We start from the raw sequence: 21968 nt of genomic DNA on the forward strand, positions 1-21968 counted from the left end.
GGAATTAAAGCTTGAAGTCTGTTGCAGAGTCACAACAAGAAGTTCATCGATATGTTCAAGCTTTCATGAAGAATAACATATCAGAAGATTACAAGTTATAAGTAAATGTATTGATTTAAAGTACTAAGAATCACATGATTTCAGAAGATTGAGATCATAGAGTTACAAAGGACAAACATCTACTAAGAATCATAAAAAGCTCAAGATATTTAGTTATATACTAGTCGATTATGAAACAGACCGGTGTACTAAGCGTCACCATATTAAGAAAATAAATCTTCTAGATAAAGCCAGAAAAATTAAGTTGATAACTGTAAAGGTTATAACATTGTTGAAAATGACAAAGAAGAAATAGTAATATTTAAAAAAAATTCCAAGTCATGCTTCAAGGTATAACTTTGTCTAGTCTTAGAATAAAGGCATTCAAAATCAGGCTAAGGCACTAGGTGAATCTTTCGATCCCCAGGTCCATACTATGAAGAGTTGTCGAGTTTCGAGGACCTTGGTAGTCAAATGATTAGTCAAGGCACCATATTAGGAAAATATTGTGAGTCCTAGTTTGGAAGTGCCAAAATATAGCTAAGTCATCCTAAGACATTCATGTCAAATCCTAAAGGTACTCAAGTCACCTTTAGTCGAGTTCTAGCTTGTTACGAAGAAATCTAAGTCAATACAAGAGAATAATCTGTCGAGTCCTAAAATTGCAGTCAAAAGAATTATTTCGAACTTTGGCATTTTGTAATTTCAGAAGCATTCACTTCTTGTATTATCTTCCTCGGGAACCAACTGCAAAAATACTATACTCCACTGTATACTTCATTTATTTTACAAAGCTTATATTTGTACTGTTACGATGTCGAATTTGTTGTCGATAATATTAAACGATTAGAGTGTAGCAACGTTAAGGTTTGTATTAATAAAACAATATATTCCTCAAACTTGTTTGTGTTCAATTTAATTTCATACTTAAAAAGGATAACTTCTTCAAAATTCAATTATTTGTGAGTATCCTTGATGTATTGTAATAATAGTACCGCAAGTGAACGGTCTCTGTTGTTAGCAGAAACTAGAAAGTACTAGTCGAATCCACAAGTGGACAAGTTTCAAGAATTTCAGTTAGCTATTAGACTTATTTCCGAGAGTAAAACGAATATTAAATGTTTTTAACTAACTACTAATGCAAATTAAATATATTTTTAAATCAATTAACTAAAGGTTTAAGGTGCTGCAGGTTCAACATGTTTACATTAAACTAATCACAAAAGTATAGAAATTCAGTGGGTCAAGTAATTAAAGTAACGATTAATCTTTCCCAAGCATTAACACTTTCAGATATCCAATGATTCTCACGTTCTCACTTTCAGTTCTGCTATCGTATGTGTGCCTCTAGTAAATAAAATCTCTCTATCTATTACCCTATTGCATATATATATAATATATGATATTGACCAATTACATAGATTACATATTAAAACATATCGACTATAATTACTTTTTACCCATTAAACTACCAATCAAATTAAAGCATATCTATGGTACAAATATGGTGCTACAAGTGGATAAAGACTAGTAGTAAGAACATATCAAAGAATGAATAAAGTGCAGGGTTATTTTGAGAGTAACAACAAAGAACCAAGGACATAAAGGGACTGTCACACAAATTAGAGGGATCTAGTAGAATATAATCGAGAGAACATCCAAACGAGGGAGAAAATGTTGTATGAGAGAGAAACATTCTAGGAGAACCTCACATCTTGAATAGTGAGGGTGTAATACCTTTTGATTAATCAAATTCTCTTCTATTCTTGATAATTAGAGTTTCATTTTCTTGGTGATCTGGTAGTTTGTAGAAAGTGGTATCAGAGCCGTACAATTCCCAACGAAAAGAAATAAATACGCCGATATCAAACCAACACCACATCGAGCTATTAGAACAAGGAATGTGTGATCTTCATTCAAAAATGGTGGAACAGATTTCAGCTACGGTTAACAACGCCCCTATTGAGATGCATAAAACCCTAGTTGAGCAGCTCTCAAAACTAACAGAGCAAAGAGCCTCAACACTTAGAAGAGAGAACCCACTATTCAGGTAATAGATGGGTCGGGTCGGGCTTGAGATTTTGGAACAGGTCGGGCTGGAGATTTTGGGCCGGGTAGGGTTTTTGCAGTATCTGGTGGAAAAATCCACTATTCAGGAGGAACAAATTGGAGGTTTAAAAATTTAGATTTACCGGCTTTTGAAGGAGTTAATCCGGATGGGTGGATCCTACGGGTAGAACGATACTTCAGTTTTTATCGGTTAATTGAAGAGGAGTAATTGGAGGCAGCCGTAGTGTCTTTAGATGGTGATGCATTATTATACTATCAGTGAGAGTATGGGACGTGGCCGATTCGCAGATGGGAAGAGTTGAAAGTGTAACGCCCTCCAGACCCGGGGTATAAGTCTGAGGGTTACTAGCTAATCACCAAACATGTACAACTTGTATAATATTTAAGCAGATATATATAAAACCCCTTTAATACTAACCGGGATCTTTTTAGTTTGAAGTATGAAAACAAGAACCATAATCTAACTTTATTACAGTCCAAATTTAAAACCTTACAAACTCTCTTGACTACAAACCATTATCTACCCAGTTTTAAACTACTTTTCTCAATTATTCAAACACACACATTAACTATCTACACTACACCTGCTCATGCAACTCAAAACTTTCCTCCTGAATTGGGATCGGCACTCTTGGTATGAGAGGGTCCCGCAGCTTGACTCGTTTCTTTACCACTCGAGTCCTGATAGGTTTCATTTTCCTTCTTAACTGAAAATAATAAGGTGAATAACAACAAAAAGGGGGTGAGCCATAAGTTACTCAACAAGTCCTCAATATAAAAGCAGTGTTATAGTACGTTAAATGAATTGGTAATTTGGTTACATCTGCAAAGATATAACCTCGCAAGAAAAGAACAAAGGCCACTATCGGCAATTATCAAACGAACTAAACTGGACACAAGTTTGTACCTATATCCTGCTGATCAGCCAGGATACAGTGCAGATCCATACCTTAACGTATAGATCCATTCGGGTACCCAGGCTCCACAGCCCAACACAAGGATCCGGCTAATTTCCGATCCTTAGGATCAAGTGTATACCTGATCCCAATCGTCATCATCCAGTCCATCGAGGAGCAACCGGAACAATCGGTATGCTTTGATATATCCCAACATCAGAATATATCAAGATATATGTATATATATATAATTATTGGAATGTGAATAGAGGATTCAACGAATTAGGAGAAATCAGGAATCGAAATGAAATATGAATTAAGGCATGATAATTGTGTATCAGTGTTTGTGAACAGGAATTATAAGTGTGTAATTGCAATAAGGATCTGAAGTAATTTCACTATGCTGAAATTAGAATAGGGGAAAAACTTGCCTTTCACGCGATCTACCACAAGTACTTCACCGTCCTCTATCACCGGATCGACTCTCCTTGTTGGCTTCGCTTCTATCAAAGAAATAGACTTATTTAGTCATCCTTTATCTCAATCGCGTCTAAAACCGACTTCACATATCCCTTATCGTCTAGCCACACACGTATTACTAATTCGTATAATAATTATTAGGAGATAAGACTCAATTAACTACATAATTTACATAACACATAAGTCACATAGTCATTCTGGGTTTAAAATAATTTTTTTTAAGAATCGAAATCAACTCGCTATTCGCTTAACTGAACAATATCTGGCTCGGTTCCTATTTTTCGGGATTTATTGAACTCGTCTCTATACATAATTAGGCTTATAAGTAAATAAATATCGAACGTCGACTCACTTCTAAAAGTAATTAAGATTTAAAACTAGTTTTAATGAAAACAGGTCATTTTTCTGAGTCGAAGGGCTTTCGTTTCGCTCAAATCGGATAAACGGTTCAATTATTATTTAATAAATATAGATAAATCAATTCATTATTCAATATAAATAATTATTCCTAAAAATATTTTTAAATAATTATTTGGGAAAAATCAGAATTAAAAATAATTTTTCCATAATTTTTGGAATTAAATGAATTTATTATGATTTATTGAAAATAATTTAATTATTTATCAAAATAATTAATCATTTTTAAATAATTAATAATAAATAAATAAATAAATAATTTCAAATTTTAGAAAATATTTCAGAATTATTTATAATATAAATCAATTAATTAAATAATTAATTAATCAATTTATAAAATAAATAAAAACTGATTTTATAATTAATAAAAATAAAAATAAAATAATTTTCCAGAATCATTTGTCAGAAATCTATCTCTGACAAAAATGGATCAAACACGGGTTATACAAACCGGTCAACCGGGTCAAATCGAGGTCATGAAGAACATGACCGGATAATTTCCAGAATGCGGCGACTTTACCGGATTTCGGTGAGTCCAAAATAGCCTCAAATCAACACCGTTTGGTGCTATTTTTGAGGGCTTTTCATAGCAAATCAACACAGCAATCCAACCACGGCCAAAACATCCTTGAATCATCTTATCAGATCAAAGCTCCAAACTTTTCCGGTCAAATATCGAAATCACAGAATCGTACATGAAACTTCAAGGTTAATAGGTTAAATTAAAGCTTATAACACATGTAATCAAACCCCTAACCTCTGAACAACCTCAGCCTATTCTAAAATCAAAAACGATTCAATTAAAAGTAGATATAAACCCTAGAAATCGAATTCATCTATACAGGTATCGTTCGATCAATTAAATACCATGAATCGATCAAAAATCATCATATAAAGCTATATCAATCATCAAATCATCGTAATAACCCTAGAATCAAAAAGTCCTAATTCGGGTAAAAACCCTAGAAATTAAAATTAAAAAATAACACATCAAAATATGAAATTAATACTAGGAATCGAAAGAACAGATTAAGAGGATGAATTTTGATACTCACATCGATCGATTTGATGCAGATTTCAGTCCAAAATCACTGCTTGATTGTTCAACCCGACCCGAAAACAGAGAATTTTTATAATTTTTTTGATTTTTAATAATTAATTAATAATTATTAAATAAAAATTAGGTTATTTATAGTAGTAATATTAATACTCCTAATTAAAATTAAGGCCCTAACTATACATCTTTTAAAATTAATTGGCCCCTAATTTTATAATTTTTGAGTATTAATTTTTAAATTTTAAATATTTTATATATACAATATATATGCCAAAAATTGCCAAAAATTGTTAATAATTCAAAAATGAAAATAAATGGTATAAATCAAAGTCCTATAATTTTATAAAAATAAAAATGTGATTTTTGTGGGGTTTTAAGACCCAATGGGGCCCTAAAAAGTCATTTTTCGTGAAACGAGAATATTTATAAAATATCTAGATGTTCAGAATAACGCGATGGTACAAGCCGTTCTAATAAAAATAAGACCAATTATTTTGTTTGAAATATCAGCTATTAAAACATAGTTAGGGTCGTATAATTTTTGATACGAAGGCTTTAAATACGAAACAAAATATCCGATAAATACCCGGAAAATACCATGACTATACGGAATACACGTAGCACATAACAATTAGGGTTTTATAACTAACTACACATAAATGACATAATAAAACACATAATTTATCTTTATTACGATATAATACAAGCGTAATTTCCCAGTCGTTACAGAAAGGAATGTTATTGCATCACATCTGCCCCACAGCTGCAGGTAGTCTACACGAATAATGGTTAAATTATAGTCAAACTAGTGGTGTGGTGGAATATCGAAGAAAGTTCTTCGAGCTAATGGCACTACTTCTTGGTGTTCCTGAGGAGATTTATTAGGTCACACACACTGTAGAAAGGGGTTGAATACAGTGTTTATCACAATCAAATCGAATTAAAAGAACACAAGTAACAGAAAACAAATTTTATTAAACTCTGTTACAATATGGAACTGTTCTCTCTCACTGATGAATAAATTATCATGAGAGCTGCTAGGGTTACAATGAATATTATTCTCGATAATGATAACACATATAGTGTAAACCCTATGTCTGTGTTTATATACTACACAGTTACAAGATAATCACTAATTGATATGGAATATATTTCTGCTTCCTAAAATATATCAACTAGTTATCTTTTCTTCCAAGTATTCTATTCTTCATAGAATTCCTTCTTCATGCATATCTTTTCTCGCGTTTGTCTTGATCTTCTTTCCTTTCAATCAACCGCCTTCCTTATCTGAAAGTCTCCTTAAGTCCTGATATTATCTCCTGATAAATATCTCCTGATAACTTAAGTTCTGAAAACTTAAGTTCTGACTTTAGTATAGGTGTTGATTTCCAGGTAAGTACTGATTTGTCCTGTTTAAGTAAGATCTGAAAACTAAACACAAATCATATTAGACATGACATTATCAAATATATCTAATAATCTCCCCCAAATTGTAAATTAGCATAATATACAAGTTTAACAGATATTTGATGATGTCAAAAACATTAAGTACAAATGCATGAGAATTTGACTAGATAACTACAACTTACAGTCCTTAAAGTTTTACCATCTTTAACTTCTGATAACAGCTTAGTCTATATACACGTTAGAATTTAAGCAGTTGTAGATCTTTGGCTTAGCTTCAATTACTGATCTCTTTGATATCAGGAGTTGTTCTGAGATAGTTCTTTAACAAACATCTCTCAGCATATTTAAGTTCATGAATCATCCTTCTTTTAGCATTCTTCAATTCAACTGTATCTTCACCAATTTGAAAGATAGCAGCCCTGAGATCATCTATTCTAGCTTTTCTTCTGTCCCGATCTATTCTGATCAAATATGCCTTTTCAGACTCAAGATTGAATTCCACAGCCTTATAACCCAGAAAAGTAGTTATAATCTTAGCAGAGTTAGGCTTCATCTCGATAATATCACCTTTGTGATCTCTGTACTTGGGACAGTATGTGCTGTCAGACTTTATAGAATAAAGCTTCTTCTGTCTCTAAATTTGAGTCTTCAAATAATTTGCAGCACTATCTGTTAATCTGTTCTTCACTTGAAGTAGGAATAGAACATGTTCTAGTTCCTCATAATACTTCAGTGGTATAGCATTCTGCCTAACCTGGTATACCCTTCCATCTGTCATAAAATATAACAAGATGTGTTCTTTCAAGAATGTATGTAAACCATCTGTACAGATTCAAGCTGATTCAATCATTCAGGAGTTGCTCCAACACCTGGTTCACATAAGGAAGTTGGATCATTGGTTGTGTTCTGTACTCTTCTTTCATCAGCACTACCCAATCCAGATTTATCTCTTGCTTCCTATCCTGTAACAACTCTTGCTTCAAAACCACTTGCTGCAGTCTTCAAAAGTTGAGTTTGTTTGGCTTTAGTGAATCCTGGTAGGAGTAACTTTGAAGGTTTAACATGAGCAATGTCAGAGGTTTCCTTTTCCTTATTTTCTGATATCAAGCCAACTTGAGCTATGTCAGAGGTTGCTTGCTTCGGTGTCATATCAGAACTTACTATATCTTGACTCTGAACAACTTGAGCCATGTCAGAGGTTGTTTGAGAAATCTTCTTTGAAATCAGAGTAAGATTAGCATCTTCATCAGATATTTCTTCATCCACAGTAGGCACATAAACCTTTACAGGTTCACCAACTTTTTCTTTACCCTTGGACCTTGGATCTATCTCCATTTGTGATTTGGCCTTAGTTGCCTCAGGATTTGTCCTTTCTTTTATCACAATGCCTTTAGCCTTAGGAATTTTCTTTTCAATAACAGAAGCTTCATATTTGGAGTTGACTTTTTCTAACTTAAGTCTAGCTTCTTCTTCCTTTAGACTCTCAAAGTCCATTCCTAGATTTTCTTTCAGAAATAACTGTCTTGAAATCTCCTCATCAAGTTCCAGATGTTCATCAGAACTTATCCTTTACCAGTATCAAGAGTTATTCTTCTCCTAGTATCAGAACTTGTTCTTTGACTTGTAGTTCCAGTTCTACTTGATGAAAGACCTTTACCTTGACCATGACCTCCACCCATTCCAGAGTTTTCGTGGTCATCTTTCCCATCATCCTTTCCCTTCAGTGTCTTAATAGGTTTGCATTTGGACTTAATTACTTTCTCCCCCTTTTTGGCATCCGCAGGTAAAAGAAGAGAGACAATCAATTCCACTGAGGATTGGATCTCATTGAGTTGATTTTGATGAGAAGCTTGATTCTTCAAAATTTCATCAATCTGAGACTGTTGCTTCTCTTGGGTTTTCTCAATGTAGGCAATTCTGTCAAAGGTAGGCTTGAAAAATATGTTATTTTCAAGTTTCAGATTCATATCTTGCTGGATCAAGTTTTCTTGAATTTTATTCACCTTGTCATGAGTTATTGAGTGTTGACCTTGAAGGTGTCTTGTACTCAATGAAGTAACTCTCAGCTGTGTCTTGAAATCATCATGTATCAGCATTTCATTAGCTTTTGCAAGATGCTCAGCAAGAATCTTTTCAGAAGGAACAAAACTAACTGAGTTCCATTCTTTAGTCCACTTCTTTCCTCTAGGAGTTTCACTCCAAGGTACTGGTGCTTCCACTATAATAAACTTCTTGGTTAAATCAGCTTTATGAACAGTTTGTTGAGGTGCATGTCCTGATGGACTAGCTGCATCAGCATCTAAATTGGCAGCAGCTTCACCAGTAACTTCATCATTAGCAGCATCAGAACTTATAGAATCAGCATCATCACCTTCCTCTGATAAAAGAATAAAAGGAGTGACTATTGAGGCTTCAACGTCATCCTCTAAGTGCTAATCTCCAACTAAGTTCTGATCAACAGCCAAATCTTGATGCCCACCTAAAACCTGATTTTCATTGTAACACCCCCAGATCCGGGTCGTCACGGTCTTTCTTTCCATAATTATCACTTAACTTAATTAATAATAAACAACCTCAAGCTGTGACCCCACACTAATACACACCACCACACGTCATAGTCTCAGAGATGAAATTGAAATAAGTACAAGTCCTTGAATCCACAATTAAAAGTTATTACAACCCAAAATGATTACTTGATAAATTTACAGTTAATTACCATTATCTGCCACAAGTTATAATTATACAATATTTGGTTCCCAAAAGTAGAATGTCTGATCTACAGGTAGATCTACCTCTGCAGCTATAGCAGCTACGATCTCAACGAGAAGGCGCGGGGCGCTTCCCACGCTCTTGCGCTGGGTCTGCTTGAGCCTGGCCATCTTTCCTAACTGTTGTTGTGTGATGAAGAAATGAAGCAAGAATGAGCATTACAGCTCGCAAGATAATATATAGTGGTAACAATAATACAAGCATCTGAATGGATACTTACTAGAATCCTTTATCATGTGTAAGGTAATTACTTACTGGATATAAGTTTAAAAGAAGATGAAGTTACCAATTACTTCCCTATACTTATACCATTTTTAGAAATCTATTTGAACTACTACTGCTCAAAGTATAATAAGATTCAAGAGGTCATCCCATAGATGAGACCATAAATTAAAACTTGAATATATTCAATCTTTGAAATATTTTTAAAAGAAATAAAGTTACGAGATACTTCATTCAATGGAAACACCAATAAAACTGTTTGACCCTGTCAATGCTTCGGCAACCACCCATTCGTAGCCTTTCGATCGAAATGCTACGAGTAGTGTTGCAGAATTATCCAACTGGATGATGAACTCATTACGGGAGTTTGCCGTGCCAGGAAGACCACTTACGATGATCAATCGTAGTAGTACAACCCCACCATTTTCTACATGTAGAGGAGAACCTGTCGGATTTACTTGTCAACCGAACACTGAACTCCTAAGGAATTGACCGCCTTAGCGGAACTTCCAGGCCATTTGGGCCAATATAATAAGGCTGGGCCGGCGCTACTCGACCACTTATGCCACTCCTAGTTCAGATGAAATCCATGACTCTGAAACGTAAAGCTCGTCCCCACTTTCCCCAAGTAGAAACTTGTTGATACGGCTCCACCAAGAAGTCGTATCTAGTTGGAAAGGAAAACTCACCGATATTTCCCAGGCAATGCCTGTTAATGGATTAACTTGTTCCAAGAATTTTACTTCCCGAGTGTTGGGTAAGTAATCAAAATTCTTTTATCAAAACAGCAACCTTGTTGCGAATATAAAACACACCACAGAGCCGGATCCCTCAAGTTTTGAGCGAGTATTTAAATCCCCTTCGAAAGGAGGATCTTAAATATAAAAATGAGTTTTGGGATCCACTCTAACTTTTAAAAATCATTTTGAAGACTCGCAAAACATTTTTAAGAATGTTCGGAGTGATGCTGATTTAATAAAATAAATCAGTCCCAATATATATAAAAAATCTGAATATTATTATTTAAATAATATTCCCATAAAGAATAATCTTTATAAAAATAATTGAAGTAGATGTTGTAAAACTTATACTTGGAATGAGTATTAAATAACCAAAGATATACTTATACGAAAGTACTAACTTTATTTGAATAATCAAAAATAAGTTTGATGATCGACACCTTATTCTTTAATAAAATAAAGAATATATTTCAGTAAATAATCGGAGTCATAGGTCCTCAAATGAATATTCAAAATAATATTCAATTAATAAAATAAGTTGAGTCATAAGCCCTCGAATGAATATTCGAAATAATATTCAATAAATAAAATAAGCTGAGTCATAAGCCCTCGAATGAATATTCGAAATAATATTCATTAAATAATATAAAGTTATCGAATAAACCTTATTCGATTAATAGTTTTGAAAACTATAACCATATATATATAAATATATATATATAAAATCTACTCGGGATCCTCGACTCCCGGTTTTAGAAAATGTTTTCACCTTTGGGTCCCTATACTAAGGGTATATGCAAATTACCGCTATTCTCTAGCATAGGTATTATCAACTGAACCAACAGATATATATGGTAAGAATACGAAACAGGCATGCATATGTACCATATTACATACTAAAATATATCGCAAGAATTTGCTAAATAACCATTATGCATTTATCACAAGATATGCATATACAAGTGTATACATCACAACAACAGTATAACGGATAGAAAACTTGCCTGAGCGACTGAGGGTGATTAATGGCTAGGGACGAGTCTGGTAACCTATAAACAACATGTGAGTTGGAATTAAACCAAAGTCACTTGTAAATCTATACTTTAACCAAATTAGACTCTAACGCTCGCTTTGCGCTTACTGATTCTCTTAAGTCACTCGAGTACCCTCGGCTCCACCATTTTTAATAATTTAACCATTACGAGTTTTAAGGCGATTCCTTCGCAAGTGTCTTACCAACTGCCTAACACACTTAACATAATTGTTTCATACATTAATTAACCCTTTAAGGTCTTTAACCTATGTTTCAAAGTAAGGCGAGGGGTAATGGTTCGTTCGCGAAATGTCATTACTTAAAATGGTTGTTTCTCCTAAACCGTACATCGGAATCAAACGAACCACATATCAAAACGAAGCTCGTAACATGAACTATCTAAACATGGCAATGGTCAAAACCTAGCAGGGAGTTCTTGGGTCCTAATGTTATATATAAAAGCAGTCTAAAGTAAATCGGACATTACGACGGCTATGTTTACGCGATTTCCCAATTTTATACCATTCCAATTCAATCATCAAACAACCCCAATCCATTCATACAATCAAAGTCCATCCATATCACATTACAACAGCCCCAATCAACTCATTATTAACAATTATACTTGTTCCTAAAACTTGAATTTAAACTATACTCAATCCTTTAACCAAACCATAAGATTTCAACATTTCATTCACCACCATTCCAACCCAACTCTAAACCAACCATCATTAAGCTACTCTATTACCATAACAACCAAAATCATCCTAATATACTCTATTACCATAACAACCATCATTAAGCTACTCTATTAATCTGAGCAAGCTTCTTGGTGGAGAGAAATGAAATGATTTTTTTGTGTTTGTTTTGTTTTGTTTTGGTTGGTTGATTTTCTTTTGATTTGTTTTGGTTAATTACCTTATTAACCTTGTCTTTGTGTGGTTATAAACCAACCACATCTCCTTCCTCCCTATGTCATGCTTATATCATCATGTGATGTCATCCTCCCCTCTTTGTCCTCTTCTCATTGGTTGGATGACATCATCCCCTCTAATCTCTTTGATTAACTTCCTAATTGTTTGCCTAATGACCGCTGATCTGTTATACGGTTCGCTTAACTTTCGTTTTCGTTTATCGTTTTCATACCCGGGATCTTATTACTTAGGTTCCCTTAACCTTTCTCAATACATTATATTCCTTTTTATGATCCTCTATTAAAATCCTTGAATTTAAATCCTTTTTATCCTGTTACCTTATACTTAATTCTTTCCGTATCTAGTGGATTTCTGGGAAAAATCAAAAGGTTCAAATTTGGATTCTGACAATCTTTACATACACTTATATACCCTATAGAGTACCAATAAAATCTCAGAACATCCATAACAGAACCCCTACATAGTGGGGCATGAAAAGTTTTCTCATTCAGCTAAAACACTATTCATAAGGGTTACAAAAAGTTGAAAATTTTGGGGGTTATTAAATTCATCATCCAGATTCAGAATAGGTGTAGTAGGAATATCTTCATTAAAATCAGCATCCAGAATTGGGGTTGTTGGTGGAGTGATTTGAGCTGGTGGAGCTTCCAAGTACAGAACCTCAGGCACAATCAGGTTGTGAATATCAATCTCAGCACTTGTGCCTGGGTCTTCAGTATGTACTAGTTCATTTACAGGAGACACAGGAGGAGTAGGCAGTCTGTCTTGAGTAGTTTCTGGTTGTGCTGAAGGAAGTAAATCAACAATTGGTTCTGTTGGGATCAGAGATTCCTGACCCCCTTCCTTAGCTGCGTCTTCCAGAGTTTCTTCAGAATGTGATGATACACTGACAGCCCTCCTGGCTCTTTGCTTTTTATGTCTCTTTGTAGATGGAGAAACTTTGGGAACTTCATCAGAATTTAGCTTTCTAAGCCTTTTTAGGGGCCTAGAACTCTCAATTTCAACATTCTTCTGAGAAGAGACCTTCTCAGCTTCTACAACAACAGGTTCTGACACTGGAACCTATTCCTCACTGTCTGACTCATCCCTCAGAACAATCCTCCTTCTCTTCTGTTGTGTCTGAGGTACAGTCTTTCTCCTCTTAGGTTTGGAAGATGAAGGCCTCACAGGATGTGCTGATGGTGAAGGTTGAGATGTCTGTGATGGTTTGAAATATGTCCTGATGGAGGGTTGAGTAGGTTGAGGTTGAGAAGTTTGAGGTGTAGATGTGGTATGTTCTGATGGTTGTTGTGGTGGCTGGGATGCGCTGGTGGGTTGAATATCAGGGTAAACAGATGTGTAGGTTTGAGGATCAGCATTTACAAGAATCTGTTTTACAGACTGAGGTATCTGTAAGGGTCTAACCACTGTTTTCTTAATGTCAGCATTTAATAAATCATTAAAAGCCCTTTTTGCAAGCTTAAAGGATGGAATTAAATCAGTGGTAGGGTGGGGTTAATCAGTACAACAAAAATTATATATAAGCTGACAGAATCTAGCAAAGTACACTACATTTCTATCTTCTGTCATCCTATCCCCTATGAAACCTAGCACATCACTTGCAAAATCAAAGTGAGTTTGATGAATAAGATCATACCCGATTTGCTGACTCATTATTGGAATGGCATCAAAGTTAGAGCACTTATTGGCGAATGCCTTAGTGATACAATCGAAGAAAAAGCTCCATTCCTTCCTGATTTTTGCCCTTTTCAACTGTCCAAGCTTTCCCAAACTCTTCTCATAACCCAAACTGGCCATGAGCTGCTATAGAACAGGGTCCTCCATTGTTGAAAAAGTACAACCTTCTGGTAAGTGGAGAGCTTTACGAACTGCTCCAGGAGTAACCACATGCTCAACATCATTGACTTCAAATATGATGCTTGGAGTACCAGTAGCACCACCATCATCAAAAATCCCAGTTTTCCAAAACGTCAGAACTTGTTGGCTTGAGATAGTTTGAGGTTGGGTCAAAGCATACCCAATCTCACTATTTGCTAAAAAATCTTGCACAAAGTGCAAATTAGATAGAGCTTCAGCCTTGTTCAAGATTACAGCATAGTTGTTTGGTACGAACTTGGCTCCATTTACAATCAAATCCTTGGGTGCCATGAGAAATAAGTGAGAAATAAGGTTGCCTATAAGGTGTTTGATAAAATGTCTGTATGATAAAGCGTCAGAAAATAGTGAGAGTATAAGAGTAAAAAAGAGAGAGATAGAGTATAAAAGTGAATAAAAGATTTTACAATATTTTCTCTCTTTTACTTATACATGGTAAAAAATAGTCGTTGAGACACCTGTCAGACATGCAGCAGTAAAAGATAATTAATGGGCACGGGTATTCAGTAATCATTACTTATCACATGCAGTTTTCAAGGAGAAAAACCGTTCCACTTACCTAGTAATCCCATTAATCAAGGACGTTCAGTTTTTGTTATTTAAAAAAAAAACTGTTCCCACTAAATAAATGATTATTACTGCTTTACCAATATTCTATAAAAAAAATATGACTAGTGAGGTAATGACCAAAAATAAACCAAGTAAATAAATACTGCCACGTTAGCATCAGAACTTGATTATTATCAGGATTTAAAAGGTCATCAGAATATGAAACGACTCAGAGACAAAATCTTGTAATAAAGTAAAATTTCATTAATATATCAAATAAATACATTCAATAAAATTTAGCAATTACATGTAAAAGTTGCAAGACAGTCCTAATCTACGATTCCTAACATCAACAGCTTTAGTCCTAGTCTAAGAAGACTAACGACTAACTCCTTCTGCTGCTGACGAAGAGCACTGCAAGACGGATGATCCGTTCTTGCTGACGGAGCAAACGAAGATGAAGATTTCGTTGGACAGTCAACAAGTCATTTTTAATGATCTCTGGAAATTGAATCCAGAGATTAGACGGAATGTTGTTGATGGGATATGCAGTCGGAATTCCATTTTGGAAAATATGCACAGTTTCGGTGCCATAGTTGTAAAACCAACCAAACTGAGCCATTGTTTGAGAGAAGAAAGAATTGACTTTTACTGAAGGATGTTTGGTCAGTTATATAGACAAGGGAAGACCAAGGAATGCATGGAATGTGAAATGAAAAAAGAATTAAATCCTCGTCTCCCTAGACCGATGAGCAATAATGACAGCCTTTGGAAGCTTAAAACAGGAGTTAATGAGCACACAAAACAAGTAAAAAAAATTACTGTGCATATACGAGTACCACTAACCCAAATTATATTGATTGTTTATAATTCACCCAAACATATTCTGATTTTAAATATGACTGTTTCATATTTAACCACACATAAGTCAAGTAAAGAATCAAGATATAATATCAGAACTTAGACTTATATCAGAACTTAACAGTTATCAAAACATGGCTCCTTAACTCGAAAAGTGAATGTTTATTTCTGTAATTCTTCACACAAATACTAATTTCGTTTCTTCAGAACTTAATCATCAGAATTTCCATCATAACTTATCCTCAGAATTTATGCAACTGATACTTAACCTGTTCATCTAAAATAACATTTATCACCACAATAATTTTCATTATTCATATGGAGTGTATGTGTGTGTAGTAAGCTAAATATCGATAAAGATTAAAGTCTGATTCACTTCAGTACATCTTAGAAATAAGGCATAACTAAGAACTTTGCTCAAAATCTGTCATTATTCTGAAGTCTACTATAGAATGAGTTCATGCATGAGTCCACCTCAACTGTTTTATGCTCATTTTATGCATCTTTTGAAATTCTATTTTACAGTGGCTTCTCAGTGTAAGTGAGTCACGACTGCTTATCAGAATTTATGCTGTTATCAAAGTATTTCTCCAATAATCATAGAGTGTGAAAAGTCACCAAGAAAATTTTATTTTGCTTTTCTAATGCATATAACTTAATACCAGCAATGCACTTAGGTCTTCCCTTCCGCATTTTTACTCTAGATCTCAAAGGAGTACCTGATTTTTATTTCTTTTTCTTTTTCTATTTCTTTTAATAAGTGAGGTTTATCAGCACTTAGTACATTCACCAGATTTACTAACATCAGAACTTAACAGATAAGAAGCACTATTCTAGTTTTTGACTTAGTAACAAGATACACAAAGTAAACTTTAACTAAGCTCAATATCAGAATTTGCTTGTGTTAAAAGATTTCCCCATAAACAATTACTTCAAACATTGGATCTTTAGTATATTAAAGACTACTAGTTCAGCATCTAGCACAATTATCCTCATTGGATTGAATAGTCACGGAAACATGCATATCACTATCAGAGTTTAGGAATTCACATCAGATAACAATCAGCACTTAAGCAAATTTCAAATTAAGCACATAATACACAAAGATAGTAATATCTGTAAATACTGATCATAGAGTCTGATGTAACTGAACATAACCTAAGCAGATTTAGAGAAAGAACCTGAAACCATTCCAAGTTCATTTACCAATCTTGTAAAAGTAGCTTCACACAGTGGTTTTGTGAAGATATCTGCTAGTTGTTGATCTGTTGGAACAAAATGCAATTCCACTGTACCTTCATCCACATGTTCCCTTATGAAGTGGTACCTAATGCTGATGTGCTTTGTCATTGAGTGTTGAACTGGATTACCTGTCATAGTAATAGCACTTTGATTATCACGGTAAATAGGGATTTTAAAATATCTTAACCCATAATCCAGTGATTCTTCATCCAAAGAATCTGTGCACAACAGCTTCCTGCAACAATGTACTCTGCTTCTGCAGTTGATGTGGAAATTGAGGTTTTTTTTCTTGCTAAACCAAGAAACTAATCTGCCTCCAAGAAATTGGCAGCTTCCACTTGTGCTTTTCCTGTCAATTTTGCATCCTGCAAAATCTGCATCTGAGTAACCTATAAGCTTAAAGTGTGATTCTCTAGGATACCACAATCCCAGATCAGCTATACCCTTAAGGTACTTAAAAATTCTTTTCACAGCTGTTAAGTGAGGTTCTTTTGGATCTGCTTGAAATCTTGCACAAAGACAGGTAACATACATGATATCAGGTCTACTAGCAGTTAGATAGAGTAGTGAGCCAATCATAACTCTGTAATCAGTAATATCTACTGATGTACCAGTATCCTTATCCAATTTTGTTGCAGTGGCCATTAGAGTGGATGCACTTGAATAATCTTGCATTCCAAATTTCTTCAGCAAATTTCTGGTGTACTTGGATTGACAAATAAACGTGCCTTCTTCATTCTGCTTGACTTGAAGACCCAGAAAATAGCTAAGTTCCCCCATCATACTCATTTGATATCTTGACTGCATCAGTTTGGCAAACTTCTTGCAAAGTCTGTCATTTGTAGAACCAAAAATGATATCATCAACATATATTTGCACCAAAAGTAATTCATTTCCATGGTTGAGGTAGAACAATGTTTTGTTAATAGATCCTCTGTTAAATCCACTTTCCAGAAGAAACTGAGCTAAGGTCTCATACCATGCTCTTGGAGCTTGCTTAAGGCCATAAAGTGCTTTATCAATCCTGTAGACATGATGTGGAAGTTTGGAATCTACAAAGCCTGGAGGTTGTTCAACATATACTTCCTCTTCCAATTCTCCATTGAGAAAAGCACTTTTCACATCCATTTGAAAGACTGTAAACTTTTTGTGAGCAGCATAAGCCAAAAATATCCTTATGGCTTCCAATGTAGCAACTGGTGCAAATATTTCATCATAATCAATTCCCTCCTGTTGAGAATATCCTTTTGCAACCAACCTTGCTTTAATCCTTATAATTATGCCATCACTATCAGTTTTGTTTCTGAACACCCACTTTGTACCAACAACAGATCTGTTCTTTGGTCTTGGCACTAGGGTCCAGACTTTATTTCTTTCAAATTCATTTAACTCTTCCTGCATTGCTTGCACCCAATCAGCATCTTGAAGAGCTTCTTCCACTTTCTTTGGTTCAGTCTGAGAAAGAAAATAATTATAGAGACATTCATTTGATGTAGCTGTTCTAGTTTTGACACCTGCATCAAGATTTCCAATAATTAAGTCAGGTGTATGTGATTTAGTCCACTTCCTTGCAGATGGAAGATTTTCTCTAGAACTGGATGCTCCCCAATGATCCATGCTGTCTTCATCAACATTTTCTGATGCTCCCCCTGAAATTATGCTCTCTGAGTTGGATCCCTCAGAATTTGAGTTTCCAGAATTATCAGAACTTGGCTCATCAGAACTTGATGAATCAGAACTTGAAGAGCCAGTTGTAGGTTCTAATGCTTCTTGACATGTGGTTGTATGTTCAGTATGCTCCCCCTGCACAAGTGCATCTTCCTTTGGCATAGTCACCACAGTTTCAATAATATCAGAGTTTAATCCATCAGAGTTTGCAGTATCAGGATTTAGACTGTCAGGATTTAGACTGTCAGGATTTATAGTATCAGAATTTAAAACTTCATTTTCAAATCTCAGTTGATCATGATCATTGAAATCTTCAAGTCCAGTAATCTTCTTATCATCAAAAGAGACATTGATAGATTCCATGACTACCCTTGTTCTTAAATTGTAGACTCTGAAGGCTTTTGTGGAAAGTGGATATCAAACAAAAATTCCTTCATCAGCTTTTAGATCAAATTTGGATAGCTATTCAGGATGAGTCTTAAGAACAAAACACTTGCATCCAAATACATGAAAATACTTCATATTTGGCTTCTTTTTCTTCACCATCTCATATGGTGTCTTTCCATGCTTGTTAATGAGTGTTGCATTCTGAGTAAAACAAGCAGTCTGCACAGCTTCAGCCCAAAAATAGGTTGGTAGCTTTGCTTCATCAAACATAGTTCATGCAACTTCAATAAGAGTTCTATTCTTTCGTTCAATAACTCCATTTTGTTTTGGAGTTCCAGGAGCAGAAAATTCTTGCTTTATTCCATGGTCTTTGCAGAACTCTTCCATGATCAAATTCTTGAACTCAGTGCCATTATCACTTCTTATGATCTTCACAGAATCTTCGACCAATTTATCCAGTTGCTTGACATGATCTATCAAAATAGATGCAGTTTCACTTTTTGTGTGCAAGAAATACACCCATGTGTATCTGGTGAACTCATCCACTATGACCATAGCATATTTCTTCTTTGCAATAGACATGACATTCACTGGACCAAATAGATCAACATGTAGTAAGTGATAAGGCTCAAGAATTGATTATTCAGTCTTGCTCATGAATGAAGATTTTCTTTATTTTTCTTTCTGACATGAATCACAAAGGCCATCAGGAGCAAATACTGATTTTGGCAATCCTCTCACAAGATCTTTCTTGACTAGTTCATTTATATTGTTGAAATTTAAATGAGAGAGTTTCTTGTGCCAATTTTAGCTTTCTTAAATTGATGCTCTACTCAACAGACATATTGCAGAACCATCAGTACTTATTAAAAGCTTAGCTTCATAAATGTTACCATGCCTGTATCCTTTCAGAACAACTTTGCCTGTAGATTTTCTTACAACTTCATAGTGTTCTTCAAAGAAATCCACATGATAACCTCTGTCATAGATTTGACTAACACTGAGCAGATTGTGTTTAAGTCCTAAGACCAGAGCTACTTTCTCAATGATGACATTCCCAAGATTGATATTTCCATATCCCAGTGTTTTTCCAATGTTGCCATCTCCATAAGAAACAATTGGGCCAGCTTTCTCCACAAAGTCTGATAGCAGGGCTTTATTTCCAGTCATATGTCCTGAACATCCACTGTCCAGAACTAGGATGTTTTTCCTGATGCCCTGCAATCACCAAGACCATTAATGATTAGTTTTAAGGACCCAGACTTGCTTGGATCCTTTGGCCTTATTAAGTTTGTTAACATTTGCAGCGGATTTAACATCAGAATTTATGTTAACAGTTTTCTTATCAGCATTTACAATATCAGACTTTGCATCAGAACTTACACTAGAAGGAATAATGCTAACTTTCTTTAAAGAAGGTTTTATTTGATAATAATCATAGTACAAACTATGATATTCCTTACAAGTATAAATGGAATTCCATAAACTACCACAATGAAAACAAGGATTTTGTGGCCTATATCTAACAGACTAACTCTTAACTCCTGACTTTGAAGGTAAGGAGTTCATGTTCTTATTCTTCCTGCAAAAAGAAGCCAGATGGTTAGAATTTCCACAGTTATGACATGTTTTTCTAGGAGAATTAGGAACAGTGTTATTCCTAATGAACTAACAATGAGATTTACAGAAGGGGGGTTGAATGTAAATCTCAAAACTTTTTCAAGTTTTGAGCAGTTTCAAAGGCTATGTGTTTAAGATAAACAAGTGTATGAATTGCTTTAAGCTAATACTGACAGATATATATTCAAACACTAATGTAAAGAACACAACAGACCTTAAAAACTTTTCTGGTGGATTGTTGTTCCACCAGAGATGGTATTTCGGAAAATCTGTGATTCAAGAAGTTGATCACAGTTGCGTCCTAGTACAAACTAGATAATTTTTCTCTCAAGATTTTTCTAAACAGCTCTGGAAAAATTCACATCTAATTACTAGCTGCTACTTGGTTTATATATTACCAAGTTTACAAGTGAAGACAAAGATAAAAAGTACAATAATAAAATAAGTTCTCCACTTGTTTCTTCTCCATTTTACTCCAGTGCATTGTTGACTATTGCCTCTTTATACTAGAGTAGAACGGCTGCTTTTTCTGATGTTCCTGAAATAGGCTACCACATCTCAGTTGTCTCTGTCAACCCATGTGCCTCTGTTTGTAGGTACAACTACCACTTGTCAACTGCTATTTAACAGAACATCCGTTGAAGCCTTCATCCGTTGATGGCTTTATCCGTTGATGTGTTAGCAGTTGAAGCTCTATCCGTTGATGCACTCATCCGTTGAAGGATGTTATCCGTTGAAGCTTTAGAGACATCCGTTGAAGCTTTGTTTCTCATCCGTTGAAGGTCTTTAAGTTATCCGTTGACACCATTTCATTTATACAAAATTACAAGGCATGAAATACTTACAATTGGCCTTCCTATCTGCATATCCTCTAGTAGTCAACATGACTTATAATTTCCCTCAACATTTAAGAATTTATATCTCAAATTCAGAGACTGAAATGTGCTACAACACTAGACTTATTTTTAAGTAAAGCTACCATCAACGGATAGCCAAAATGGTCTTATCCGTTGAGGCTACAAACACTAGATTTCTACTTAAGTATTTTGTTAAACATATCATCAAACTAATGCACATATATTCCTAACAATCTCCCCCTATTTATGTCTATAAGAATTGTAGACATAAATTCAAGGTTAACTTGATGATAACAAAACACTTAACAAATATATGAACTGAAACTAAGTAGAAATTCAAAAGTGCTGCAAAAGTGTATGTACTAGAAGGTAATTGAAGATTTACAGTATTTCCAAGGATGCTCCTCTAGCCTGAGCAAATCATCTTTTTCTTCTTTGATCCCTGGTTTTCTTTCCTAGCCCTTTGTCATTTTCCTCAATTTGGAGTTGGAGTTGTCTGAAGAATTCAGCTTCATCTTCATCACTGATATCCAACTTAGATTGCATTTCTTTGAGAGTTTCATTGCTGGCAATCTTGAGTTGGTCTTCAAGTCTGAAAAATCTTCTGACTCCTTTATCATCTCTGAATTCCATCAACCAATGAGGTGATTTGTGAATTGTAGTTCCCCTTTCTTGAATGAGTAAGGTTCTGGGCAAGGCATTGGGCTCCCTCCAAGTTTTCCTTATGTTGGCAATCTTGTTGAGAATTTCAGTCTTGGCAGTCCTGGTAAAGCCAGAATCCTTTTGTATGGCTGAAAAGACTCTGATCAAGGTAGAGTAGCCTTCATTCAGAATCCTGTAGAGA

Source organism: Apium graveolens, chromosome 8, assembly GCF_009905375.1.
Source record: "Apium graveolens cultivar Ventura chromosome 8, ASM990537v1, whole genome shotgun sequence".
Lineage (NCBI taxonomy): Eukaryota > Viridiplantae > Streptophyta > Magnoliopsida > Apiales > Apiaceae > Apium > Apium graveolens.